Source organism: Leuciscus leuciscus, assembly GCF_965113295.1.
Source record: "Leuciscus leuciscus genome assembly, chromosome: 25".
NCBI classification, from domain to species: Eukaryota; Metazoa; Chordata; class Actinopteri; order Cypriniformes; family Leuciscidae; genus Leuciscus; species Leuciscus leuciscus.
Genome location: NC_138724.1, coordinates 5234372 through 5261498, shown reverse-complemented (window position 1 = coordinate 5261498; position 27127 = coordinate 5234372). Strand labels below are relative to the sequence as shown.

The window sequence follows — 27127 nt, the reverse complement described above, 5'->3', positions numbered from 1 at the left end:
TGCAACTAAACACAACAGAAAGCATGTCTTTATGGACTGTCACCTTTGGACTCCATGTGTGTGGCCAGCGGTGCCAAGGGGGGAATTGTAGGATTGAAAATAATCCAAGATATTTGAAATGAACAAAGACATTTGCTTTACTGTTTTCCACCCCCTCTTTAATGACCATTTGGAGTTCCTAAAGGCTTAAAGGGTCGATGAATTGTCACAGCTTTAGTACGGCGGGGGAAGTTGTAATTATCTGATTGGTCAGTTTGAATGTCTCACATTTGGGTTTTAGTCACATGGTCAGGAAAAGGACAAAAGAAGATTGTAACTGTTGCTCTGGCTCTTTGGTTCTCTGGCTCTCTTCTCTGGGTCCCTTTCTTGAGGCTCTCTCTCTCTTTACCTCCTCTTTCCTATTACTCCATATTTTGTCATTAAACCTTTTCAATTACAAATAATATGCTAAATAGTTTTGATTTGGAATTGACCTTGAAGTGGTAAAAGTAGCAGTGGGTGGAATAGACAATAAATGTACAGTTTTCTACCATCTTGCACAATAAACGCGCACATTAACCCGATCACATGTTTAGAGTTCATGTAAACTCTACATTCAGATTCATCAACTGGAATGAATTCAGTCCGACTGAAACACAAGTTGTTCATGTAAGTGTCACACCACTGTATGGACGAGGACACAGAGATAATGGTAACAAAGGTTTATTTAGACACTGTATGCAGCTCCGGATAGCAAGGAAGCACAAAAGGTCAAACTCAGGGAATATAACGTTGAACTTAGAGTCTTTAGTATGCATGGAACAGATATAGTCACTTAGGGCAATGAGCTGGGATTCAGGAAGCTTCGCTGGTGGAGACAAACAGAACGGGTCTTGATCTTGAGGTATCCAGGTAATAGCTGATCACTGATACAGACAGAGAACACACAGAGAGTTATGGAAAGTCTGAACTTGAGAATACTTGCGGGATCACAGAGACACTTGGGAATAACGCTGGGGAGTCACAGACGTCTGAAGACGAGACCGGACAGTGAACTGTGGTGTGACTGGGGTTTATATCCAGAGTGAGCGTGGCATGTGAAGTGATGAGTTGCAGGTGCAGATAATCAGAATTCGGGTGAGTGTGATCGAGACCAGGTGTGTTGAGTTGACGCTGGCTGAGGTGTGCTGAGTGGATCCGTGACAGTAAGCGTATCTGCAGAGTTTCTGTCCAGCTCTTAACACTGAATGAGCTCTTGGATGGTTAGATACATGATGGGCTAATGTAGAAAATACATAACTTAAGGTCATTAAATATATATTCTGGGATGAATATATTCTAATCCTGCTTTTTGTCATTAAGGGAAATCATCTTGTCTCAGATACAAATTTGACTGGTAAATGATAAAGAATGATATTTAGACATGGTAATTTATGACTGGATGTAACTTTTGATACTTTGCGGTAAAAGTGTCTCTCCTATTGACTTCGTCCCATCAGTGTGGCTGTCATGAAGAAAATAGTGAAGACCACTGACTTTATTAAACACTTACACATTAAAAACAACTGGTGTTTCTGCTTCACTCCGCATCGCTCTCATACTGTGATCTGAAACACTGACAATAAAACATCCCAGTGCCATAATCAATATCAGCACTAACTCTTATTTCATATCAAATATATTACCACTGATAAATGTATATTTTTAAGGTCTTTGGAAACTTTGAACTAAACATTGATATTGTGTAGTTTGTGATCCTCCATCAGCAGCTGCAGTTTCTCTCAGCTGTATCAGTGCAGTCACTGTGACGTCTGACTGACAGAGGTTTTTGTACGACTCTTTATCACTGTGTGAACACCCAGCTACCAGTATGGTGTGCACTCTGACAGTAATAATCTCCTGTATCTTCAGTCTGGACTCCACTGATGGTCAGAGTAAAATCTCTGCCAGATCCACTGCCACTGAATCTAGATTGAGTTCCAGTATAACGGTTTGATGTCACATATATGAGGAGTTTAGGAGCTTCTCCAGGTTTCTGTGAGTACCAGTGTAAATAAGTATCACCATGCACATTACTGCTGGTTTTACAGTTTATTCTGACTTCTTCTCCTGGTTGAACTGCTGTTATTGATGGACTCTGAGTTACAGTGATCTGTCCTCTACACTCTGAAAGAAAACACAAACAAAAATAATATATATAATGATATACAGTATATGATATATTTTCACATTTTAAGATAATTAATAATAATTATAAAAACTGTATTACACAAACCTTGAATAAACAGTGCAATGGTCCAGATGAAGATGTTGATTGTGTTCATTGCTGTAGTTTAGTCTTGTGTGATGATGAAGATTGTGTTCTGCTCTCAGTCATGAAGTGTTAAACTCACAGCACTATAAACACTCTCAGAGCACTGAAGCATGTGCTGACAATGCAAAGAAGTGGGCAGGATTTACAACAGCTTGTGCTGATAACAAACTAATATACACTAGAGTTACAGAATCATGACTTTATTTAGTATTTTTATTGTGACTCCTGAGACACTGAGGATGTGCAGATGAACGTCCATCTCTGTGTCCATATTCAGTCATGTGACCATCATCACTGCTACACTTCCACTAGATGAACCGCCATCACTAAAGTAAGATCATGAATCATGAGTCTGTTCAGAAAGTATCAGGACTGATTGTGAATCTCTAATCAGAGTTCATGGTGTCACTCCATCTATCATGAAGCCTCATGTGTGTCTGAAATCATCAACTTCTGTAAGTCAGGAGATCGTATTAAGTTTAGATCTTAAAGATGTTTTCAAAGCTAAATCTCGATTTTTCATGAGTTTTCGTATTTCATTATTTATCCGGGGCACCGTGGAATGTTTTTGTTTAGATTTTATTAGCTTTGTAAATTTTTCCATTAGATTTGTAATAGATGTGGTCATAGAATTTGTAGCAACAATGACAATGACATCCGGTCAGCTGCTTTTCAAATTAGTGAATCCCGATCTCGCATACACATCCTTCATTGTCTAAGAAAACAAGAGGTCTGGATTGACGCCCCAAGTCTGCTTGGACTGTCATAATGGCATCTTTGTGGTTCTCCAGAGAGACATTTGAGTCACACATTGCCTCAGAAGGTACCCTGTTGTTTAAAACCCCCTCTCTCTGTAAAAACCACATGCCTTTGAATCACGTGACAAGCCTCAAAGACATTCCAGATACTCCACACACAAACACTCGTGGACTTTGAAACAGACATTTCCACACATGTGATCCAATAGCAATGTTTTTGATATGTATTTTTATGTGTGTATAATTTCCATGGCAGATTGAGATATCTATGGTCTATCATAGAAATCAATTGACACCTAAAATGCTCAGAATCCTACATTCGAAATGCATATCTGTATTCCGATATTCTGTACACACCATTCTTCTGGTATCATTCTAATCGTAGTGATCTCACGGAATTGCATATATGTATGAGATTACAATGAAATGTATTCTTATGGGTATTATCTTTCGTGAAAGAGAAAATACGAATTCTGTCTCTCACGCGACAAAGTCAAAGTAGGCGTTTCTTCACAAACAAAGGAACTTTTTCCCGCTTCAGATCAGAAGATACGATTGGCTTTTGTCCCAAAGGGAGGGGGGAGCAGATTCCCTTTAAAAGTTCTTACTCGCCTTTTCTCTCTCTCTCTCTCTCTCGCTCTGACCTTCTTCTTCTCCACGCGCAGCGCTTCTCCTCCCAACGCAACCAGCTGGACAGGCCTTGCCTTGGCCTCTGGGACGCATGCCCGCGTCATGTAGAAGCTGCCGTCCTTTGCAACTAAGTTCATATTCGCCTTTCCCTCCATACGGGAAATGATCAGAATTTTCTCGGTAACGTTAAATTCAAGTGAGCCTTTACATCGTCTTGCGAAACGACACCGGAAGACGACGCTAGACGCAAACTTTTCCAGCACCACACTGAAAGAGCACAGAATCTCTCTAAAAAGCTGATTTCAGGTGTCTAGCTCTTGGGTCTTTGAATTAAGTTACCCTCTTTTCTCTTCTCTCTATCTCCTTTCTTTCTTTCATTTCATTTATTCTGATCACGTTATTTCTTATGTTCTTGTTTGGTTAAATGTTTGTTTGTTTTATTGTTTGCATTTTTACGTACGTTTATATTGGTAGCTCATATAATCTCTCTAGGTTTTACATTTATTAAAATCCATTTATACTTTTCACTGTCTCTGTGTTTGAAAACCCACCTTTATGAAGTCAATGAAATGAAAAGATCTAATTAAGCTACAAGCTCGATATTATAGACTACCTTGAGTAGTTTTAATTCATAAACTCAGAAAGTTTGATGTTCGTGGCCAGAAGATAAAACTTTCTTGGAGTTTGTAAATACGGTAATACCCTGGCTGAACTGTGATAAGCTATCTTACATACATTTGCTGGACAAGTGACTGATTTGATAAACGAGACCAGGCCAGTCAAGAGGTAAATACCGATAATTGATAAAGTAAATGTATATGCGATTTATGAATTATGACCATGAGTTATGATTATTAATATTTCCAAAATTCCCTAGATCCTTGAACTAATTCACATTAACCCAGAGTCATTTACATTACAAATTACAAGACTCCTCTACATCATCTAGTGTCATAATTTGTTCCCAGTTTATGTTTTTAAGCTCTCTTTCAAATTGCACAATTCTACTTTTAGGAATAATGAATTGTATTTTTTCATGAACAGGTTTACCAAAGTACTGCAGGCGCTTCTTCCTCAGTTTCCTAACAGTCAAAGTCATGTTGTGGTCCGAGAGTACAGTAATTAAATAATAAATCCTTGTTATTCGTTCAGGTCTGTTAGTAAATGCCAAATCAATGAGGGTCTTAGTCTGCCTTGTTATTCTTGTGGGTCCTACAATCATTTGTCGATAGTTGAATTTTGTCATAAGTGCTTTGAGTTTATGTTTACAGTTTTTGTCAGACCAGTTAATATTGTAGTCACCATACCATATTGTCTCTCTGTAAGAGTTCAGTTGTTTAACTATAGCATTTAATTCATCATAAAACTTAACATTATGAGAAGGTGGATTAGAGGACAGAAATATTAAAATTCATTGAAGGCGATAGGGTTACATTTAGGGCTAAACATTCCAGGGGGGTGTTCAGTTCAATTAAATGACATTTAAATGTGTCTTTGATATATATATTAATACTCCTCCCCCCTTGCCTGTAATTCTGTCCTTTCTAAAGCACTGATACCCAGCAATGTCAATCATATTAGTTGGAATGTTACTGTGGAGCGCTTCACTTCACTTGTTGTTTAGTTATCCATGGTAATTAGCATACAATGAATTGACTTGATAGATTAATCAATAATTGTATAATATATAACATTGCAAAATCCATTCTTACCTGTTACATGGAAGCATACAGACTGGTCTTCAGTTTAAAACAATGAGTGAAAGCTGTACACCACTATGTTTTATGCATAAAAATAATCATAGTAACTATATTATTGAAACAAGTAAGTTTTGACAATATTCCAACCTAGATATCACCAAGTATAAATGTTTTGGTACCAAAAATAATGAATTAATGAAATAACTGACCTTAATTCCTTGATGCGCCAAATTTTGGGAGGGTCATACATAAAATTGGTGATTTTTGGAATTGCTGTCATGCATTTTTGTCATGCATATCCCTCTGTTAAATAAAAAAGAGCAACATTGGTGCCCTCTTATGATACTAATTTCTGAAATTTGGGGTCTGCCACACGGACTAGACATGGCATTTCTCCGCTGGGCTGATGTGCTTTTTGGGCCGATACATCTCACACTTTTTTTTTTTTTTTGTCTAAACGGCCCATAAAACTTGTACATCGGCGGCCCATTATTATTGTTGTGCTTAATTGTCGGCGCTGGGGTCTCTATGCTGATGTAACTCATTTATCAAAAAAAAGTCAGCATAGGATTATTATAATTTTTTTGGTTTGTGCTGAAGAGTAGCGCTTGTGCTCAGACTGTGGACTCTCAGTGTTTTATACTCACTGACATCTGACTTTATATAGTGATTCATTATATACAGTGTGCATAATGATGACCAACACTGTTAATCCAACTAAACTGAGTTATTTTCAATAAACTCCATTAAGTTTTATATATTGTAGTGGCAAGTTTTACAGGGACAAGCAGCACTCACATGTTCTCCACATTTTAGTCCAGTTTAGTAAGAGATATTATATTATATTATTATATTACATGTTTACTTACATCATAATAAATGAATAAAGTCAGTGAAAGGTTTGATATTGTGTAGTTTGTGATCCTCCATCAGCAGCTGCAGTTTCTCTCAGCTGTATCAGTGCAGTCACTGTGACGTCTGACTGACAGAGGTTTTTGTACGACTCTTTATCACTGTGTGAACACTGGACCACTACTGTGATAACTCTGACAGTAATAATCTCCTGTATCTTCAGTCTGGACTCCACTAATGGTCAGAGTAAAATCACTGCCAGATCCACTGCCACTGAATCTAGATGGAGTTCCAGTATAACGGTTTGTTGCATAATATATGAGGAGTTTAGGAGCTTCTCCAGGTTTCTGTGAGTACCAGGCTAATACATAACCACTATCCACTCTACTGCTGGTTTTACAGTTTATTCTGACTTCTTCTCCTGGTTGAACTGCTGGTATTGATGGACTCTGAGTTACAGTGACCTTGTCCTCTACACTCTGAAAGAAAACACAAATGAAAATGATTAATATATTTCACATTTTAAGATAATTAATAATCATTATAAAAAACTGTATTACACAAACCTTGAATAAACAGTGCAATGGTCCAGATGAAGATGTTGATTGTGTTCATTGCTGTAGTTTAGTCTTGTGTGATGATGAAGATTGTGTTCTGCTCTCAGTCATGAAGTGTTAAACTCACAGCACTATAAACACTCTCAGAGCACTGAAGCATGTGCTGACAATGCAAAGAAGTGGGCAGGATTTACAACAGCTTGTGCTGATAACAAACTCATAAACTCTACATAGAAGATTTTACTTTCAGAATAATGTTATTGAACCATTTAGTGATTAATTGCACATATTTATTAATTGTGAAATATTTTTGTTTATGTTTGTCAGGCTGATAAGACACTAGGTTTTGTCTGGAGAATCATGAATGTAGATCATTTTAAACATATGTCATACGCAGCAGTTTCTCTGAGTTCAGTTCTGTGCTACACCTTTACAAGCATGTTAACAATGAGAAATCAAGAACTAAATAAATCAGTTTTACTATATTTAGAGTAATAATAAAAAAGTCCATTATGGTCTTTGGAATCAGTGTTGACGTTGCTATCTGGGAAATATTTTCATGATGTCTTTTTTCCCACATTTTCCACATGCATGAAGTTCATCAGGACTCATAATTAGAGCCCTGCACGGGCCTCAAATCTAGGCCCGAGCCCGGCCCTGGCCCGAAACGCTCAGGCCCTAGCCCGACCCGTGTCCGACAGCTCATCAGAATTATCAGCCCGAGTCCGACCCGAGCCCGTTTTTTTTTTTTTTTTTTTTTTTTACAGCGGCAGACTGCCATTAAAATATGTCTGTTTTGTTAGTTATGTTTCTTTTCTTTTCATTTCATTTCTTTATTAAGCTAATTTAGACAAATGTTTGAAGCATTTAAAAAAAAAAATGACGGCCAAGCAAGCCGAGCCAACAGCGAGTAAAACATGTTTGATCAATTTAGCCTCTCAAATCAACGCTAATACTTTACTTAGCTACAATAAAATCCATAGATATAAAACACTTCAAGCATATCACACAGACAGTTAGTTTAATGTTTATTTATTAAACCACAGTGAGTAATTTTTTTTGAAATACTGAGGCAGGCTCAGGCTCCTCGCAACAGCGCTCGCAAACGAAATGAGCAATAGTCAATCTAAACAAATTAAATTAAATAAATCAAAAACAAACTTGCAGGTTATCTTACCTCAAAAATGCACCACAGAACATGGCCATTCTTTTTTCCAGTAGTTTCCAACAGTTAAACGAAAATAAAGTCCAATCGAACGAAAAACGAAAAACATCAGTAGTTTCCAACAGTTAAACGAAAATAAAGTCCAATCAAACGAAAAGTTAGAACAGTCTTTTACAGAGCATCGTGGAGAAAAAGAATAGCATCCACAGTGGAAGATTTTAACCCAGTCCCCAGCTAACAGGGAACGTTCCCAGAACTTTCACTAACGTTCTTTAAAAGTTGTGTAAATGTTAGTACAAAACGTGATTAAAATAATGTTTTCGGAACGTTCATACAACGTTATTAACGTTCTTGTAACGTTGAGAAAAAAACGTTCTTAGAACAAGGTTCTTGGAACGTCTTTATGACGTTATTTTTGATTGATGAACGTTCTCATAACGTTGATAGAAAACGTTCTTAGAACAAGGTTCTTGGAACGTCTTTATGACGTTATTTGTGATTGATGAACGTTCTCATAACGTTGATATAAAACGTTCTTAGAACAAGGTTCTTGGAACGTTTTTTTGACGTTATTAGTGATTGATGAACGGTTCTCATAATGTTGATAGAAAACGTTCTTAGACCAAGGTTCTTGGAACGTTTTTTGACGTTATTTGTGATTGATGAACGGTTCTCATAACGTTGATGGAAAACGTTCTTAGAACAAGGTTCTTGGAACGTCTTCATGACGTTATTTGTGATTGATGAACGTTCTCATAACGTTGATAGAAAACGTTCTTAGAACAAGGTTCTTGGAACGTCTTTATGATATTATTTGTGATTGATGAAAGTTCTCATAACGTTGATAGAAAACGTTCTTAGAACAAGGTTCTTGGAACGTCTTTATGACATTATGTTGTGATTAATGAAAGTTCCCTTTCAAGGGAACTCCCGTTGCGTCGAGAAATTACGCTATGGGAACGCTTTGCGTGATGACGTCTTGAAGCACATGTAAAATCAGTCCAATGGTGTGGCGGAACGTCAGAGGCGGGTGACGTCACGTACCAGGAAACTATAAAAGCCGGCCCAAAACAGAAAACGAAAGCTTTCTGAGTCTTCAGTTGCGCTCTGTGTTGAAATCTGTCTTTATATATATATATATTGATTCAGTTATGGCGAGCAAGCAGCAGTATCGAGTGTGTGTCCATCCCTGCCCGCGTTATTTAACGGGAGGTGACACACACACTCTTTGTGTTGTTTGTTTGGGAGAGGAGCATGCCCAGTCAGCACTCGAGGGTGGTGACTGTGAGCATTGCTGTGCGCTTCCATTGCGTACGCTCCGATCCCGTTTGGCTCGGTTCAATCCCGACCACGTTCCCCAGGGCTCGGGTCCCGCCGCGGCTGAGGCTCGGCGGCGATCTCAGACCTGGGGTTCGCAAATGGATCTGTCAGTGGATGTTGAGACGGGCTCTGCCTTATCTCAGCATCAATCTGACAGATCCAGTGCCTCTCATCAGGGTGCGGAAGCACGCGCTGCGGTTTCTTCCCCCCTGATAGAGGCACCAATACTGCAATTGTCCAGCTCTGAGGAGTTGGATGTTGTGAGTGTTGAAGCTGAGTCTGAGGATTCGCCACCTCAGTCTCATGCGTTTGAGGAACTGCTCGATGTTATTACTAGAGCAGTTGACAGACTATCTATTGAGTGGCCAGAGGATAGGCAGGACGTTCGTTCGAAAAGTAAGCTCGACGAACGCTTCCTGCCATCTCGTGCTCAGCCTCAGCGAAGAAGCCTTCCGTTTTTCCCTGATCTCCACACCGAGGTGTCGAGATCGTGGGGAAAACCGGTTTCATACAGAGTGTATGCACCACAAACATCTCACTATTCATCTATTCAGAATTATAAAGATTATGGTTATGGGGAGATGCCGAAGGTGGAGGAGACGCTTGCGAGCTATCTCTCTCCAGCAACGGCATCTTCCCTGAAAGCTCCTTCACTTCCCTCTAAGCCAGTAAAATATACTTCATAAATCTTATGCAGCCGCTGGTCAAGCAGCAGCGTGTCTGCATACGATGTCCATTATGCAAGCCTATCAGGCAGAATTATTGGGGGATTTAGAGGAGGGCGGGGGAATTGGTCCCGATACAGTGGTTGAACTACGCAGAGCCACAGATTTGTCTCTCAGGGCCACCAAGGAGACCGCTAAATCAATCGGGCGGTCTATGGCAGCCCTGGTGGCCACTGAGAGGCATCTGTGGCTCAATCTGAGTGATATAAAAGAGAGAGAAAAGCATGTTCTCTTAGATGCTCCGGTTTCCACTGTGGGTTTATTTGGCGATGCAGTAAACAGTGCGGTAGCTAAATCTCAGGAAGCTGCTAAACAGGCAGCTGCATTGCAAAAACTCCTCCCCCGCCGTTCTTTCTATGAGGCTGCTGGGCGGGAGCAGCCTCACTCCTCTAAAAAGAGCGCTGAGCACCGTGCCACTCAGAAGCAGAGCGTTTCCTCCCGTGCTCCCCCACAAAAACCTCGGGGACACGGAGGGCGCGCTCAAACCCAGCAGTCTTCGAGGGGTAAAACGGATCTGAGGACCGTTATTACTGCCAAGAAGGCTGCTGGGAAGAAGTCCTGACGTCCGAGGACCCAGGACAAATGAGGGTAGTTCCCCCCGAAGCAGAGCGGTTAACACCTCTTTTTACGGTGCCCGTCTCTCTTCGGTACCCTCAGGGGACCGTTCTGCCAACCCTGCCACCTCTGGTGTTACAGGGCGCAGCGGTCTCCGGCGAGCACATATCTCAAGGTCCACCCGGAAACGTAGTGGCCTCGGGATGCCCGCCCCCTCCGAGGAGGGTGCTAGAGCAGTCTGTTCGGTCGTTCCCTGCCGGTTCGCCGTTACAGGGCGTCGAACCGACTACTCAACAGCAACAAAATCCAGAAACCAGTCTCGAGAGGCTGGTACCTCTAGTAGAATCTTTGACAGCGTGGAAGCTACTGTCAAATGTTTCTCGTTGGGTCCTGCAGACCGTGGAAAAAGGGTATCAGATACAATTCAAGAAACGCCCACCTCGGTTTATGGGGGTCCTGCCCACAGTGGTGGGCCCCGAGCAGGTTCTGGTTATGGAACAGGAAGTGAACACTCTGTTAGAGAAAGGGGCCATAGAATATGTACCTCCCTCCAGCAGGGAAACCGGGTTTTACAGCCGGTACTTCATAGTTCCAAAAAAGGACGGGGGATTGCGTCCCATTTTAGATCTTCGAGTTCTGAACGAGTCAGTCATGCAGCTCAAGTTCAAAATGTTAACATTGAGGCAGATCGTGCCACAGATCAGGTCCGAGGACTGGTTTGTCACGATAGACCTCAAGGACGCATATTTCCATATATCCATCCGTCCGTGTCATTGGAAGTTCCTGAGGTTTGCTTTCGGGGGCAAAGCATACCAATATCGAGTTCTTCCATTCGGCCTAGCTTTATCACCCCGCACTTTCACCAAATGCATGGATGCAGCTCTGGCGCCACTGCGCCTCCAGGGTATTCGCATTATGAACTACATCGACGATTGGTTGATTTTAGCTCATTCGCATCAGATGGCGGTTCAACATCGAGATGTTGTTCTCGCCCACATGAAAGAGTTGGGGTTACGGCTGAACGCCAAGAAGAGTGTGCTTTCTCCACTACAGAGGACCACTTTTCTAGGCGTGGTTTGGGATTCTGTGTCGATGCAGGCGCGCCTGTCACCGCCACGGATAGATTCCATCCTTGCAGCTGTGAAAAGTGTAAAGCTAGGCCAGCTACTCACTGTCAAACAGTTCCAGAGACTGTTGGGTCTCATGGCAGCAGCTTCCAACGTGATACCTTTTGGACTGCTACACATGAGGCCCCTGCAGTGGTGGCTCAGGACCAGGGGGTTTTCCCCGAGGGGCAACCCATTTCGCACAATCAAGGTCACGCGGCGATGCCTACGTGCCTTGGTTATGTGGAAGAAGCCTTGGTTCCTGTCCCAGGGCCCAGTGTTGGGAGCTCCTTGTCGTCGCAAATTGCTAACGACGGATGCTTCCCTCACGGGCTGGGGAGCGATCCTGGAGGGTCGCTCGTCTCAAGGTCTGTGGGAAGACCATCATCGTTCCTGGCATATCAATCGCCTAGAGATGTTAGCTGTCTTCCGGGCTCTGAGGAGCTTTATCACAGATCTCAGGGGGCACCATGTGCTAGTACATACGGACAACACATCGGTAGTCGCCTATATCAACCACCAAGGGGGTTTGCGCTCGCGCCCGTTATCCAACTTGGCACGCCATATCCTCTTGTGGTCCCAGGGGAAGTTACTGTCACTCAGGGCAGCTTACATCCCCGGGGTCCAGAATATAGGAGCAGACACTCTGTCGAGGCAGGGGCCGAGGCCCGGGGAATGGAGGCTCCACCCCGAGGTGGTGGAGCTGATATGGAGGGAGTTTGGCCAAGCACAAGTGGATCTGTTTGCGTCTCGAGAGACGTCTCACTGTCCACTTTGGTTCTCCCTCACGCATCCAGCTCCTCTGGGACTGGATGCTATGGTACAGACGTGGCCGAGGCTACGTCTGTACGCCTTTCCCCCAGTTGCTCTGCTCCCGGGAGTTCTGGAAAGAGTTCGCAGGGACCGGGTCCATCTACTTCTTATAGCCCCGCGCTGGCCGGGCAGAGTATGGTTTCCCGATCTTGTGTCCCTCCTCGACGGGCATCCTCTGGAGTTACCCGTCAGGAGGGACCTTCTGTCCCAGGCAGAGGGCTCGATATTTCACCCTCGGCCAGAACTGTGGAACCTGTGGGCTTGGCCTCTGAGGGGGCCTCAGGTCTCTCAACCGAGGTTGTTGAGACCATTCTACAGTCCAGAGCTCCCTCCACGAGGAAACTTTATGCCCTGAAGTGGAGAGTATTCACTTCTTGGTGTAGTGACCGTCGGTTGGACCCAGTCCACTGCCCAATTGGTACAGTGCTGGAGTTCCTGCAGGAACGGTTCACTGCAGGTCTGACCCCGTCCACTTTAAAGGTCTATGTGGCGGCCATAGGTGCTTACCACATTCCTTTGGGTGGAATGTCTGTGGGGAAAGACCCCTTGGTATCTCGTTTCCTTCGTGGCACTTGGAGGCTGAGGCCTGCAGTTCGCTCTAGGGTGCCACCTTGGGATTTGTCCTTTGTGCTACAAGGCTTATCCCAGGCCCCCTTTGAGCCTATTGAGGAGGTTCCTGAGAAGTTTCTTACTCTGAAAGCTCTTTTCCTTCTGGCTATTTCTTCTCTCAAGAGAATAGGGGATCTTCAAGCATTGTCGGTTGCTCCGTCATGCTTAGAGTTTGCTCCGGGTATGGTTAAAGCGTTCCTTCATCCGAGACCGGGTTATATCCCCAAGGTCCCCACTAATGTGGTCAGACCTGTTGTTCTGCAGGCCTTCTGTCCTCCTCCCTTTCAAAATGCTGACCAGGAGGCTAATAATTTGCTTTGCCCTGTGCGGGCGTTAGACGCTTACGTCCACAGAGCTGCCCTGTGGCGTAAAAGTGATCAATTATTTGTGTGCTTTGGGTCCCCTAACAAAGGGGGCCCGGTGTCTAAGCAAAGGATGAGCAAGTGGGTGGTCGAGGCTATCTCACTTGCTTATGAGGCGGCTGGGCAGCCTTCTCCTTTGGCTGTCCGGTCGCACTCGACGAGGAGTATGGCGGCCTCTAAGGCCCTTATTTCAGGAGTTTCATTACAGGACGTCTGTGATGCGGCAGGCTGGTCCTCACCGCACACTTTCGTCAGGTTTTACTCTCTGGATCTAGACTCTGCTCCAGGGTCTCATGTTTTGTCTTCCTAGTGCTGCTCTACGGATTTCACACAGGACAGACATTTGTAGCTATGGAGGCGTTGGTATAGACGTTCCCATAGCGTCATTTCTCGACGCAACGGGAGTTCCCTTGAAAGGGAACGCCTCGGTTACGACTGTAACCTCGGTTCCCTGAAGAGGGAACGAGCGTTGCGTCGCCCTGCCATATCTCCTTCATGCCTGTCAGCTCGACTTCAGACTTTTACGAAGCTTTCGTTTTCTGTTTTGGGCCGGCTTTTATAGTTTCCTGGTACGTGACGTCACCCGCCTCTGACGTTCCGCCACACCATTGGACTGATTTTACATGTGCTTCAAGACGTCATCACGCAAAGCGTTCCCATAGCGTCATTTCTCGACGCAACGCTCGTTCCCTCTTCAGGGAACCGAGGTTACAGTCGTAACCGAGGCGTTCTCATAACGTTGATAGAAAATGTTCTTAGAACAAGGTTCTTGGAACGTCGTTATGATGTTATGTTGTGATTGATGAACGTTCTCATAAAGTTGATAGAAAACGTTCTTAGAACAAGGTTATTGGAACGTCTTTATGACGTTATGTTGTGATGGATGAACGTTCTCATAACGTTGAAAGAAAATGTTCTTAGAACAAGGTTATTGGAACGTCTTTATGACGTTATGTTGTGATGGATGAAAGTTCTCATAACGTTGATAGAAAATGTTCTTAGAACAAGGTTATTGGAACGTCTTTATGACGTTATGTTGTGATGGATGAAAGTTCTCATAACGTTGATAGAAAATGTTCTTAGAACAAGGTTCTTGGAACGTCTTTATGATATTATTTGTGATTGATGAAAGTTCTCATAACGTTGATAGAAAACGTTCTTAGAACAAGGTTCTTGGAACGTCTTTATGACATTATGTTGTGATTAATGAAAGTTCTCATAACGTTGATAGAAAATGTTCTTAGAACAAGGTTCTTGGAACGTCTTTATGATGTTATGTTGTGATTGATGAACGTTCTCATAAAGTTGATAAAGACGTTCCTTTCTATGACGTTATGTTGTGATGGATGAACGTTCTCATAACGTTGATAGAAAATGTTCTTAGAACAAGGTTCTTGGAACGTCTTTATGACGTTATGTTGTGATGGATGAACGTTCTCATAACGTTGATAGAAAATGTTCTTAGAACAAGGTTCTTGGAACGTCTTTATGACGTTATGTTGTGATGGATGAACGTTCTCATAACGTTGATAGAAAATGTTCTTAGAACAAGGTTCTTGGAACGTCTTTATGACGTTATGTTGTGATGGATGAAAGTTCTCATAACGTTGATTTTCTGAATGTTATATTTAGGCTATCATAAAACGTTCTGGGAACATGTTGTTTGCTGAACATTCTCAATGTTAAGTACACTCGTTAACAAATGTGCGCTTCTTAACATTAGTTTACAATCACTAGATTTGTATAATGACTATATCCATATAATCATTTTAAACATCACAGTAGTTTATAACATCACCCCAATAAACCAGCACTATATAGCCTATTAATAAATTAATATTAACTAGTGCAAAATGCCTGTGCAAAATCAGTTTTTTTTTAGTGTTTTTAGTAATTGTTGTTTTGGTGTGTTTGAGTGCTCCTTGTTACAATTACACAGCAAAAGTTCAGTGACATTTTTATTTGTGTATGGTATAAAGCAAATACTGATCCTGAAATAATGACATAAAACATGTGGAAAATTGAACTACACGATGCAGGGAGCAGACTACACAGTGAACTCTGAGAAAACGCTACGCTTGAGTAAAAACAGTTTGTGAAAAGGCTACTACAAATGATGCCCGTGAAAGAGAATTGTGAACGCATTGAATAGGATATGTTTAGTTGGTGAATAGCATAAGCTACTATTACACAGTAGTGATAACGTTAAGCACACCAGAATGAAATATAATATTCATAAGTAAACAGCATAGCTGACTTACAGATTCAGAACATCCACTAATGAGTAAGCGTGATGATTCAGGGAGCAGGCTACACAGTGAACTCAGAGAAAACGCTACGCTTGAGCAAACAGTGTGTGAATAGCTACTACAAATGATGGCAAAGTGCCCGTGCAAAATCAGTTTTTGTGTGTGTTTTTAATAATTGTTGTTTAGGTGTGTTTGAGTGCTCATTGTTACAATTACACAGCAAAGGTTCAGTGACATTTTTATTTATGCATGGAAGAAAGCACCAAGTAAAATTTAACTACACGATTCAGGCAGGCTACACAGTGAACTCTGAGAAAAGCTGTGAATAAAAAACAATATTCAGAAGTAAACAGTGTAGCTGACAGAGTGTTTATGCCAGAATGTTTATTTTTAAACAATTACCTTCTTTTACCCATATATTTAACAATATCTTTTACATTTCTAATCCAAACTATGTCAAACTTTACACTGCACTTACTTGTGCCCGTAGCAAAAAACCTGTCAAGTTTGAAAATGTTGTTAACAGACAGACAGACAGACAGACCTTCCCATAATTTATAGATGTATAGATAGATATGCTATTCACATATGTGAAGCACTGTTAAATATATTGAAATACATTTTGAAAATATATTATTTCAAAATACATTGAACATAAATCTTTTAAATTGTTCCTCATGTTACATCTGTAAATGTGTAGCCTACATATTGTGTATATTTCACAAAATATATTCATGCCTTATATCATGTTTAGTTTTCAATAAATGTTTTTGCAATTTTATTTCAACACCACGTTTACCATTTATAAAGCTATGTAATATAATAGGCTATTATATATTACATTATATTATAGCCTATTATAACCTATTATATAAATTGTACATTGTTTTACACTCATGCTTCATATACTCATTCCGTTTACAGTTTGGTGATGGCCACTAGCCTATACACTTAAATGTTAACCTCACATTTCAGGATATTTTATCTGATTATCAAATAATTCCCTCCATCAATTCTTCTTTTATGTAAATGACGCGAGACTTCTACGTCTTTTAATTGGCGTGCGCACTCGAGTTGCATTTGAACCAGATTTGAACTGGAGTTGCTATAGAAACGGGCGGGAAGCTCAACTGACGAGAAGCTCAAGTGACGACAAGCAGCAGCTCCGTCTCTCACTGTTGTCTTCGCTAATTTCAGGTAAGTTTAGTCACCAAAATTACACAAATAGTACATACAAATGTTTCTGACACATTCTTTCATGTAAATGACACGCTTCCGTTGAATATTTACTTTATAGAAATGGTATAGTGCGTCTTCGGGAAAAGTCAGTTAGCATCTCAACTTTTAGGCTAACGTTAACTAACTTAAGTTAACGTTACTTTAGGTAAGGTTAGGTTGATTAGACTTTAGCTGTAAAGTTTAGGCTTTTAATCTTATGTGTTGATTAGAGGTTTTGTAAAGGTTTTGCTGGCAATTTTTCAATGTGAATGGAACCTCTCTTCTATCACTTGCGATTTTTCTCTTAATATTCTCCATTATTTGCACATGAGGTGAATCGTTGGTTCCGCTGACGGGAAACCTTCTGTGTGCGTGTGTGTGTGTGCATGCGTGCGTGCGACTGTCATGTCAATCATATGTCAGTGTAATTATAAGATTATGAAAGTTATGAGGTTATTAAATGTCTTTCTATGTTTGTTTTTCTATCGTCGACGTCAACTTCTCATATTTTTTTTTATTAATGTCTAAAAATATAAAAAGAAGGATAACTCAAAAAAGGCCCGAGGCCCGGCCCGCATGTGAACTATGACGTGAAAATTGGCCCGAAGCCCGGCCCTAGGGGCGTAAAAAAGTCGGGGCCCGTCGGGCTCGGGCTGAAATGCAGGGCTCTACTCATAATCAGGTCATTATATATTAAACAATGTGCATCTGAAATGTTCAGAATTATTGATTCATTTATTTGAAGCTGCAGGTTTTTCTGTGAATCATGATGATTGATCTGCATATGAAGAACAGAAGCATCATTATGAGAAACTCCACAACATCATCCATGATCAAAGAGGTCAAAGGTCACCTCAGAGGTCACAGCTCATCAAATATATTTCTTTAAACAGTGTTATATCAGAAAGCATTTAGTCAAATCTGAATGAGTGAGTGTTGAGAAGAGCTGAGGATCTTCTAATATCAGTGTGTTGAAGTGTTGTTTCTCTCTCTCTGATGGAGTGTGTGTTCACTCGAGTGGAATAGAGGTTTTTGTACGAGCGTTTCATTAGATTGTATCACTGTGGTATTGATTGTATCAGCTCCACCCAGCGCCCAGCTCAGCCTCCGTCTTCGCAGCAATGACAGGGCGGCCGCCCTAGATCGCGCTCGACCAGCCGTCACAGGCCGCCTCCCCCGCGGGGACCCCGGCCTAAGATCACGCTGAAACCCGAGCCCGCAAAGTCCTCCTAGCAGCTCACTGGAGGAAAAGATGGTTAAGTCCCGCCGCGGCCGGACCACCGTCAAAGCGTTCTGCTCTGCCAGTCCCTGTAGTCATGGCTACTGCAGATGTGCATTATCCGGTGATACAACCCGCTCGCCTGCATACAACCGCCACCCAGAGAAATCTCAAAAAGAGCATAATGTCTGGTTGTCCGGCTCACGCCGCATGTGTTTTAAGTGTAAAAAATGTGCCCACATCTCAGTGTTCACCCCTACACACAAGCACTATACCCCCCGTGTCTCTCACGGAGCCCAGACTCATAAAGCTGGCAAAAGCCACTCGAGTGTTAGATGTAGGACATGTGACCACGACCCCGTGCCCACACGTACTCACTGCCCGCTCTGTTACACGGCCACTCCCTGCCGGTCACGTTACGGATGTAAGACCTGTGCCCGCTCACGAGCGCTCACACTTACTGACAAGCACTTTACCCCCAGCGCCGCTCTCGCGCACCGTTCCTCGCACAATATGCTCCCCATCCAAAGCCACCGGGACATTGTGTGTAAAACGGCCAGCCATCGCTGTCTGCGAGCTGCCGTATTCGAGCACAGAGAGCGCGCCTCTGAATCAGGTTCTCGAAGCCCACAGAGTGTGGCAATCGGAGCCCGGAGGCCATTCTGCCCCTAGCCGTACATGCAAAAGCATGGGAAGCTATTCCAGGCGTGTCAAAATGGGTGCTGAGCACAGTAAAGCAGGGCTATTCGTTGCAGTTCGCTCGCCGTCCCGCGCTTTCGAGCACGAACCGAGACGAGAGTGAATGGGGAAGTAGCACACCTACTTCGTGCAGAAATAGCGAAACTTCTGTGCAAAGGGGCTATAGAACCGGTACCCCCTTCTCTGAGCGAGTCAGGCTTTTACAGCCGTTACTTCCTCGTGCCCAAGAAGGACGAAGCTCTCAGGCCGATACTAGATCTGAGATATTTGAACAAAGCTCTTGTGAGAAGACCGTTCAAAATGCTCACAACCAGACAGATCCTCACGCAAATTCGCCCGGGGGACTGGTTTATTTCCCTCGATCTGAAAGACGCTTACTTTCAGATTCAGATAATACCCCGTCACAGGCTATTCTTGAGATTCGCCTTCGACGGTCAGGTATATCAATACACCATCCTGCCGTTCGGACTGTCTTTGGCACCCCGTAGATTCACAAAGTGCATGGACACGGCTCTCGCTCCCCTGAGAAGTCAGGGCATGCGGATTTTTAACTATTTGGACGATTGGCTGATTCTAGCACAGTCAGAGGAAGAACTTATTTCTCACAGAACAGTGCTTCTCAGCCACCTGGAAAGCCCGGGTCTCACGGTTGTAGCGTTTATACGCCCGTATAAATATAATTAATTATTATTCATAACGGATTATGATAAATAATTAATAATTTAATTATTTTCAGAATTTACTGTAGCAGAATCAATAGTATGATCATTTTATCAGTTCATCCAATGAACAGAAAGCATAAACAATTATAAACTCTAGGAAATATAATATCTTCCTGGCCAAGAAAGAATGATCCCCAGCTAACAGTAAATTAAGAAATAAATCAAGGGTAAAAGCATAAGTAACTTAGATCGCAGTTCAAGACAATAAATTCGTAAGCACACAACACAAGTAATACTTCTCTTTTCAAATACAAACAATACTTTATTGATTATATACTAACACATAAAACTAATATCTAACATAAACACGCACACACACATTCATACGAGTTGCAGAAAGGAAGAGAGTGAGGAAAGAGTGAGATGATGAGTGAGATGATGAAATCTCAAGATTCTATATGCACTTATAAGACATGACCTGGAACGAACCATCAATCATTAATTAACCCTTCTATCGTTTCTTAGACAGGTTATTAAATTTATATCAATACACCAGTTCAGCTTAAGAGTCTGGAGGTACTTGCTCGTTTTGCGTTCCTTTTGGGAATTCCTTAGGTCAGCGTCAAAGGGGTTCGTTCGTTGGCTGGTCTCCTCGTGCCTGGATAGATGTCTGTGGCGTGGATGGCGGATGGTTGAAAAGTCTTTGAAGTTGAAAGCGTGCGTTGCAGCCGTGAATCGTGGACCGAAACTTTGCAGCAAAACTTAACTTAAAACTGAGACTTTCAATCGGAAAAGAAGAATAACACAAAAGAAAGAAAGAAAATGAGATACGGAAAGGAGCTAGATGACTGGAAATGAATCTAACCCATCTGATCTTAATTTGGGTTGGTCTGGTCGTCTGTTACATGGTTAGGCTATAACCATCGTCTGCTCTTCTTCATCTTTGTTCTGCCTTTTTTGAGAGCTCTTCTAAAACTTTGTTTTGGGTCTTAAGATTTTAAACTCAAAGTTCGTCCAACCTCCAGGATGAGTTCTGGCCAATTAGACACTGGCTAAATTTAGGAGGTGGCGTTCTTTTCAGTTCTGGTCGTAAATCATGCTTATCTGTGCTCTCCTTACTAACAGAGAGAACAGAGGCCACAGTTTAGACATTGTCAGTATTATAAGAATACGAAACATTTTACACAGATTTCAATCAAGCCATCTTTTGAATCACGAGCATACGATCATACTGATATGAACACACTTTCATTCAAACATCTAACAGTTATAACCATTAAATGACTTACATGGGATTTAAACTTATTAAAACATGCACATCTATTGTAGAAACAACATAGGATTATGTAATTGCATGATGTTCATCGAAACTTGTTCTGAGATGATTTTATTTATTTTGATATGTAAAGTGTGTTGGTGTGTAAAGTTTATGGGGTTTAAGAAATTCCAATCTGAGGTCATGTATAGTTCCTGCTGATGTCTGTTTTGTTCATCTCCTTGGTCCTTAACCCTCTGAGGTCTGAGCTGTTTTCTGGGCCCTGGAGGTGTTCTGACATGCTCTGACATTTCTGGTTATTTCTGTTACTTGTGACATTTTCATGGCTAAAGTCTAATTACACTGTATTCAGCACAAACTCTGCTACAATAATATATCAGCAGCATGTATGTAAAAGTTTGTAGTTTTGAGATAATGACATTTATGCATGGTTTTTGAAAATACAAAAAAAAAATTCTCACTGAAATAAGGCCATGAAACCCATACTGATTATTTCTTCACAAGACTTTTGAAAATTGTATGACGTAGCCTAGAATATTTGCTGCAGAACTATGTGAAAATCACCCTGACTGCTCATTCAGATAAGACAATATATTGATTTAAAAATTTTACGCTCATTTTAAGCTCATTAATATGTAAGCTTTTCTCACCTGAGAAAGACAAAGAACCTCCCTAACGGCCCTATTAGGAGCTATCAGGGCCTATCATTCTGAGCAACCTTGCACAATACTGTAAATGAGGAGATTTAAAAAAGAATGGCTTTTAAATTGTTTGGATTTATTTACAACACAACATAATCCAAAGATACAACAAATGCCAAAAAAGCACTTCAAAGACAGAGACCTTTGTGCCATTCCTAAAAACATTGTACATACCTTTAATTTCCAAGATTTTCACTTTACCATGTTCACGTACTGAGACTCATGTGAATGTTGAAGTCCTCAGTGGCATCTGGGACCTGAAAAAAAAAAAGTGAACATACTGATATCAAGAGAAAGGCCTGCACGATTTTGGAAATAAATATTAGATTTTTCTGGTTAAAATTGCTTTTTAAAATTCCTTTTTAAAATTCACAGAATACACACACACACACACACACACACATGTTTCCAACGATATATAATATAATGAACACCAGGATTGTTGTGCCTTGTAGGCATAAGGTATATGCGCAGTGCGGATAAAATAATAATAACATTAAATAACCTATAGCAGCCTATAAATCTTCCAAAAGATTTCAGTAACAACTAAGCTAGAGAAAAATATATTGATTATCGTTATTGTGTTTTGCTTTCATCCAAAATATGATACATTCAAACGCGATCGCTTGCAAAATATGATACATTCAAACGCGATCACGCTCAAATATAAAACATTATGGTTACCATAAACATATCTATGTTTGAGCAGATATCCACAAACACAGTAAACACGGGTCTAAATATTATAATATTCCCCATATATCTAGCAACAGTTCAACTGCAACGTGACATTTATGCAACAATAACAAACTAGGCTATGTAAGAATTTCTTACCTTACATCTTTCTTGTCTTCAAATCGCGTTCTTCTTCTTCTGAGGTATCCTAAATCCAATGTAAGCTCAGGCACGTCTTTCAAACTCGACGAAAAGTGAAGTGAAGTGTTTTGTTGTTGAGGTAATGAGCGAGTCCGCGTTCCATGTGAAGATTAGCATGTGAATATCTTTTGCGCGAGTAGGCGTGGCCAAATTAACTGTAATGAGCAAGCGTTTGAGAAGCTGGACATCTTGTTGGTCTCAATACTAGTTTTACTTGATCTTAGTGCTGCGTTCGATACTATAGATCATACATTACTCTTAGATCGACTACAAAATTATACTGGTGTTCAAGGACAAGCACTAAGCTGGTTCAAATCATACCTATCTGACCGCTACCATTTTGTCTATTTAAATGGAGAAAAATCGATCATAACTCCAGTAAACTATGGAGTGCCGCAGGGATCTGTATTAGGCCCTCTGTTATTTTCAATATATATGATGCCACTTGGAAATATTATAAGGAAACATGGAATTAGTTTCCATTGTTATGCTGATGACACTCAAATATATATTTCATCACGGCCGGATGAAAACGCAAAATTTTCCAAATTGACAGAGTGTGTTAAAGATATAAAAGATTGGATGACCCGTAATTTTCTTTTATTAAATCCAGACAAGACAGAGGTAATACTTATCGGTTCAAAAAACCGCCCACAAAACCTCGCACAATACAACTTTAACATCATAGGATGTCCTGTTACTTTATCCTCTACAGTAAAAGACCTGGGTGTTATACTCGATTGCAACCTGTCTTTTGAAAATCATATTTCATATGTTACAAAAACAGCATTTTTCCACCTTAGAAACATTGCTAAGCTACGTAATATGCTATCAGTTTCTGATGCAGAAAAGTTAGTTCATGCATTCATGACCTCGAGACTGGATTACTGTAATGCTTTACTAGCTGGTTGTCCTGCATCCTCAATAAACAAGCTACAGTTAGTCCAAAATGCCGCCGCTAGAGTTCTTACTAGATCAAGAAAATATGATCATATAACACCGATTTTATCATCACTGCATTGGTTACCTATAAAGTTCCGTATTAATTACAAGGTATTGCTACTGACCTATAAAGCCCTAAACGGCTTAGCTCCAGTCTATTTAACGGATCTTCTATCACCCTATAATCCATCGCGCTCTTTAAGATCACTAAATTCAAGGCTTTTGGTCATACCTAGGATATCCAGAACCACCAAAGGAGGGAGATCATTCTCACATTTGGCTCCAAAACTCTGGAATAGTCTTCCTGATACTGTTCGTTGCTCAGACTCGCTCTCCCAGTTTAAAACTAGATTAAAGTCGCATCTCTTCAGCCAGGCATTCATATAATCCTACAGTTCAAACTACAATCCGGCCTCTAGCTCATAAATGCCAGAGGAGAACTGGCCCCCGACTGAGCCTGGGTTCTCCCAAGGTTTTTTTTTCTCCATTAGGTCACCTGATGGAGTTTTAGGACACCATTAGGTCACTTGATGAAGTTTTTCGGTTCCTTGCCACTGTTGCCTTTGGCTTGCTCAGTTGGGGATATTTTGGGGATATTTAATTTAATTTTATCAATCAATAAATTCCTCTTGAAACAAACTTTGTTGTATTATTTTAATTTAATACTGTGAAGCTGCTTTGATACAATCTGTATTGTGAAAAGCGCTATACAAATAAACTTGACTTGACTTGACTTATACAAATTACTTAAACAGAGAATATTTGTTTTCGTTTTGAATCCGATTATTTAAAAGTACACACTTAAATGTTTATAAAGGTATATGGCTCATAAATGTGTAACAAGTATTCGCTGAGTTTTGTTTCAGTTTATAGACGTGCTCAAGAAAAAAAAGTTCACCGCGACGGAGAGGCAGAACGCACACCCTGTTTATTTTCTTTATTTTACAAAAGCACAATGTTTTGATTTGATTGTAAGTGGACACATACAAAAGGAGAAATATCACAGATACTTTTTTTATATTTCTTTTTTCTGTATGACCATAAATGATGGAGTAATTTAAGTTTATAGTGCTACAATGTGGAGAAAATCCGGCAAAACGCGCCGGCGCGTTTGCCGACCTCAGAGGGTTAAGAAAGACGGGGTCTGTTAGTCGCAGGGGTCATGTGACCTCTTGTTAGGGCCCTGAGCAGTACCATCTTCTGAACCGATCCGTCTTGCAAAACTATCAAACGTTGACAACGTTCTTCCTTAAAGTTAACCAATAAAAGTCTTTGGTTAGCAGACTTTCTGGAGACTGTGAATGATTCATGGCTCTGGGTTGGGTAATTTTAATCTGGAATGTGAGGACTCTTGTGTGAGACCTTGGTCTCTGTCTTTCTCTTAACCAATCAGTATTTTGGCAACAAAGCTAACATTGACCAGTTATTTCGTTAGTGCTGGGGGCTCTTTTAATTAGTCAGACTGGACCCCATGACAAGATTGATGAGGATACGAAGTCCTGACCAAATCTTCCCCTTTGTTCGGCAGGAAGTGGAAAGTTTGAATTAATTTTCTGGAAGAAGATTAGTTTGTGGTTGGTTCCTTCTCATTGTCGCTACACGGTCAACTGGACCAAGAGCTCATTACTGCCCAGTCAGTCAGCCTCTTTTCTGGGTCTAGAACTGGACACTGTGGCAATGACGGCCCGGCTGTCGACACAGCGCGCACGCTGTGTTCAACGCCTGGCCGCGTCTTTCCAGAAAGGCAGCGTCGCACCTCTAAAAACATTTCAGAGGATGCTGGGTTGTATGGCATCAGCTGCAGCAGTGCTTCAGCTGGGTCTACTGCGTATGCGCCCGCTGCAATGCTGATTAAATGCTCGAGTGCCTCACTGAGCCTGGGCATCCGGCAGCTGACTCAGAGCTGCGTTTCAGCACTAAAACCCTGGTCAGCGGCCGACTGGTACCAGTGGGGAGTGACAATAGGAGCTGTCTCGCACCGAAAGGTTATCTCGACAGAAGGCTCCAACTTAGGTTGGGGCGCTCTTTTCGAGGGCAGACCGGTCTTTGGCCTGTGGCCAGACCAGGAGAAATGCCTTCATATAAACTGTCTGGAGACGATAGTGGTCGAGAACGCGCTGAAGCGTTTCCTCCCACACATACAGGGCCACCATGTTCTAGTCCGCTCGGAAAACATGTCCGTGGTGTCCTACGTGAACCACCAGGGCGGTGTCAGATCCAGGAATCTCTGCTAACTGACAGAACGCCTTCTCGTGTGGGCCCATCACTCGTTGCGCTCGCTGAGAGCCGCACATGTCCCGGGCCACAAGATTGTCGACCCAGACAGACTGTCCAGGGACAACATTCCCCCGGGAGAATGGTCCCTGCACCCTCAGACAGTCCAGTCACTGTTGCGCCTTATCGGCAAAGCGGAAGTCGACCTTTTTGCGTCAAAAGACAACGCTCATTGCCCGAGATTCCTCTCGAAGAGCGAGGACGCGCTGGCCCAAACCTGGCCCAGCTGCCCGCTGTACGCTTTCCCTCCGATCTCGCTGTTACCACAGGTAATCAAGAGGATCAGGGAAACGCACCACTCAGTGCTCCTTATAGCCCCGCGATGGGAGAACCAAACCTGGTTCCCAGAGCTGGTGAGGCTGTCGCACATAGCCCCATGGCCGATCCCGGTGAGGCAAAATCTTCTCTCTCAAGCCGGTGGATCGATTTGGCATCCCCATCCAGAGGGCTGGTCTCTGCATGCGTGGATAATCAACGGATACCCGTTGCCTTGCCAGAAAGGGTCGTGAACACGATCACGCAGTCTAGAGCTCCTTCTACGAGAAGATTCTACGCGTCTAAATGGTCAGTGTTCTCCAAATGGTGTGCTACAAAGAGCCTGGACCCACGCACGTGTGGGGTTTTGTGGGTGCTTTCCTTCCTTCAAGAGCTGTTGGACAAGGGCAGGTCCCCTTCCACGCTCAAAGTGTATGTTGCAGCTATTGCAGCGTTCACTGACTCGATGCGCAGCCGTGCGATAGGAAGGAACGAGCTCATCATCCGCTTCCCCAAGATACCTCTCGCTCAAAACCGTTTTTCTGATAGCTCTGTCATCAGTAAAACGTGTGGGGGATCTACACGCGCTATCTGTTAGCCCCGCATGTCTTGAGTTCGGACCAAATGACTCTAAAGTTATCCTCAAACCGAGACATGGTTACGTCCCCAAGGCGATTGGCACTCCCTTTAGAGCGCAGATCATCTCCCTATCGGCTCTGCCAGCATCCGATAGTGAGGACAGTGATAACCTCCTATGCCCCGTCAGGGCGCTGAGAGTTTACATCACGCGCTCCTTCGCCTTCAGGCGTTCTGAGCAGCTCTTTGTTTTGTTTGGTGGGCGCACCAAGGGTCTTGCTGCCTCGAAACATAGCCTGTCCAGATGGATAGTGGATGCTATCGCAGCAGCTTATGCGTCCAAACATCTGCAGTGCCCTTTGGGCATCAGAGCCCATTCCACTAGAGGCATGGCCTCGTCGTGGGCTTGGTCCAGCGGGATTTCTATTCACAACATTTGTATGGCGGCAGGCTGGGCCTCCCCCTCTACATTCGTGAGGCTTTATAACCTGGAAGTTCCCGCCTTGCAGGCTAAACTTTTATCAGTCTAATTGATGTGTATGTTCTGCCCAGTTGTTCATGTGCAGACTACTCTCATGTAACTGCTAGCTCTTCTGGTTGAGCTGCACAAAGGGGTGAGACTCTCTATAAATAGACCGGCGGAGCCGCTCTGTATTCCCCTATGATGTGCTTATGTACTTGTGTTGGCCCGCGTTGCTGGCCGCCTATTCTCCAGACAGCTGCACAAGGGGGTGA

General features: G+C 42.3%; 2 long non-coding RNA genes across 2 annotated transcripts in view; both read right to left on the bottom strand.

Moving 5' to 3' along the window:
- Positions 1 to 27127, bottom strand: part of LOC309490605 — a 200228-nt gene that overhangs the window by 76010 nt on the left and 97091 nt on the right. The window lies entirely within an intron of this gene.
- Positions 687 to 24024, bottom strand: LOC309490631. The gene is made up of 2 exons (XR_014202788.1): positions 23361 to 24024; positions 687 to 1194 (listed from the first exon to the last, which is right to left on the bottom strand). It is a non-coding gene; the product is annotated as an uncharacterized lncRNA (long non-coding RNA).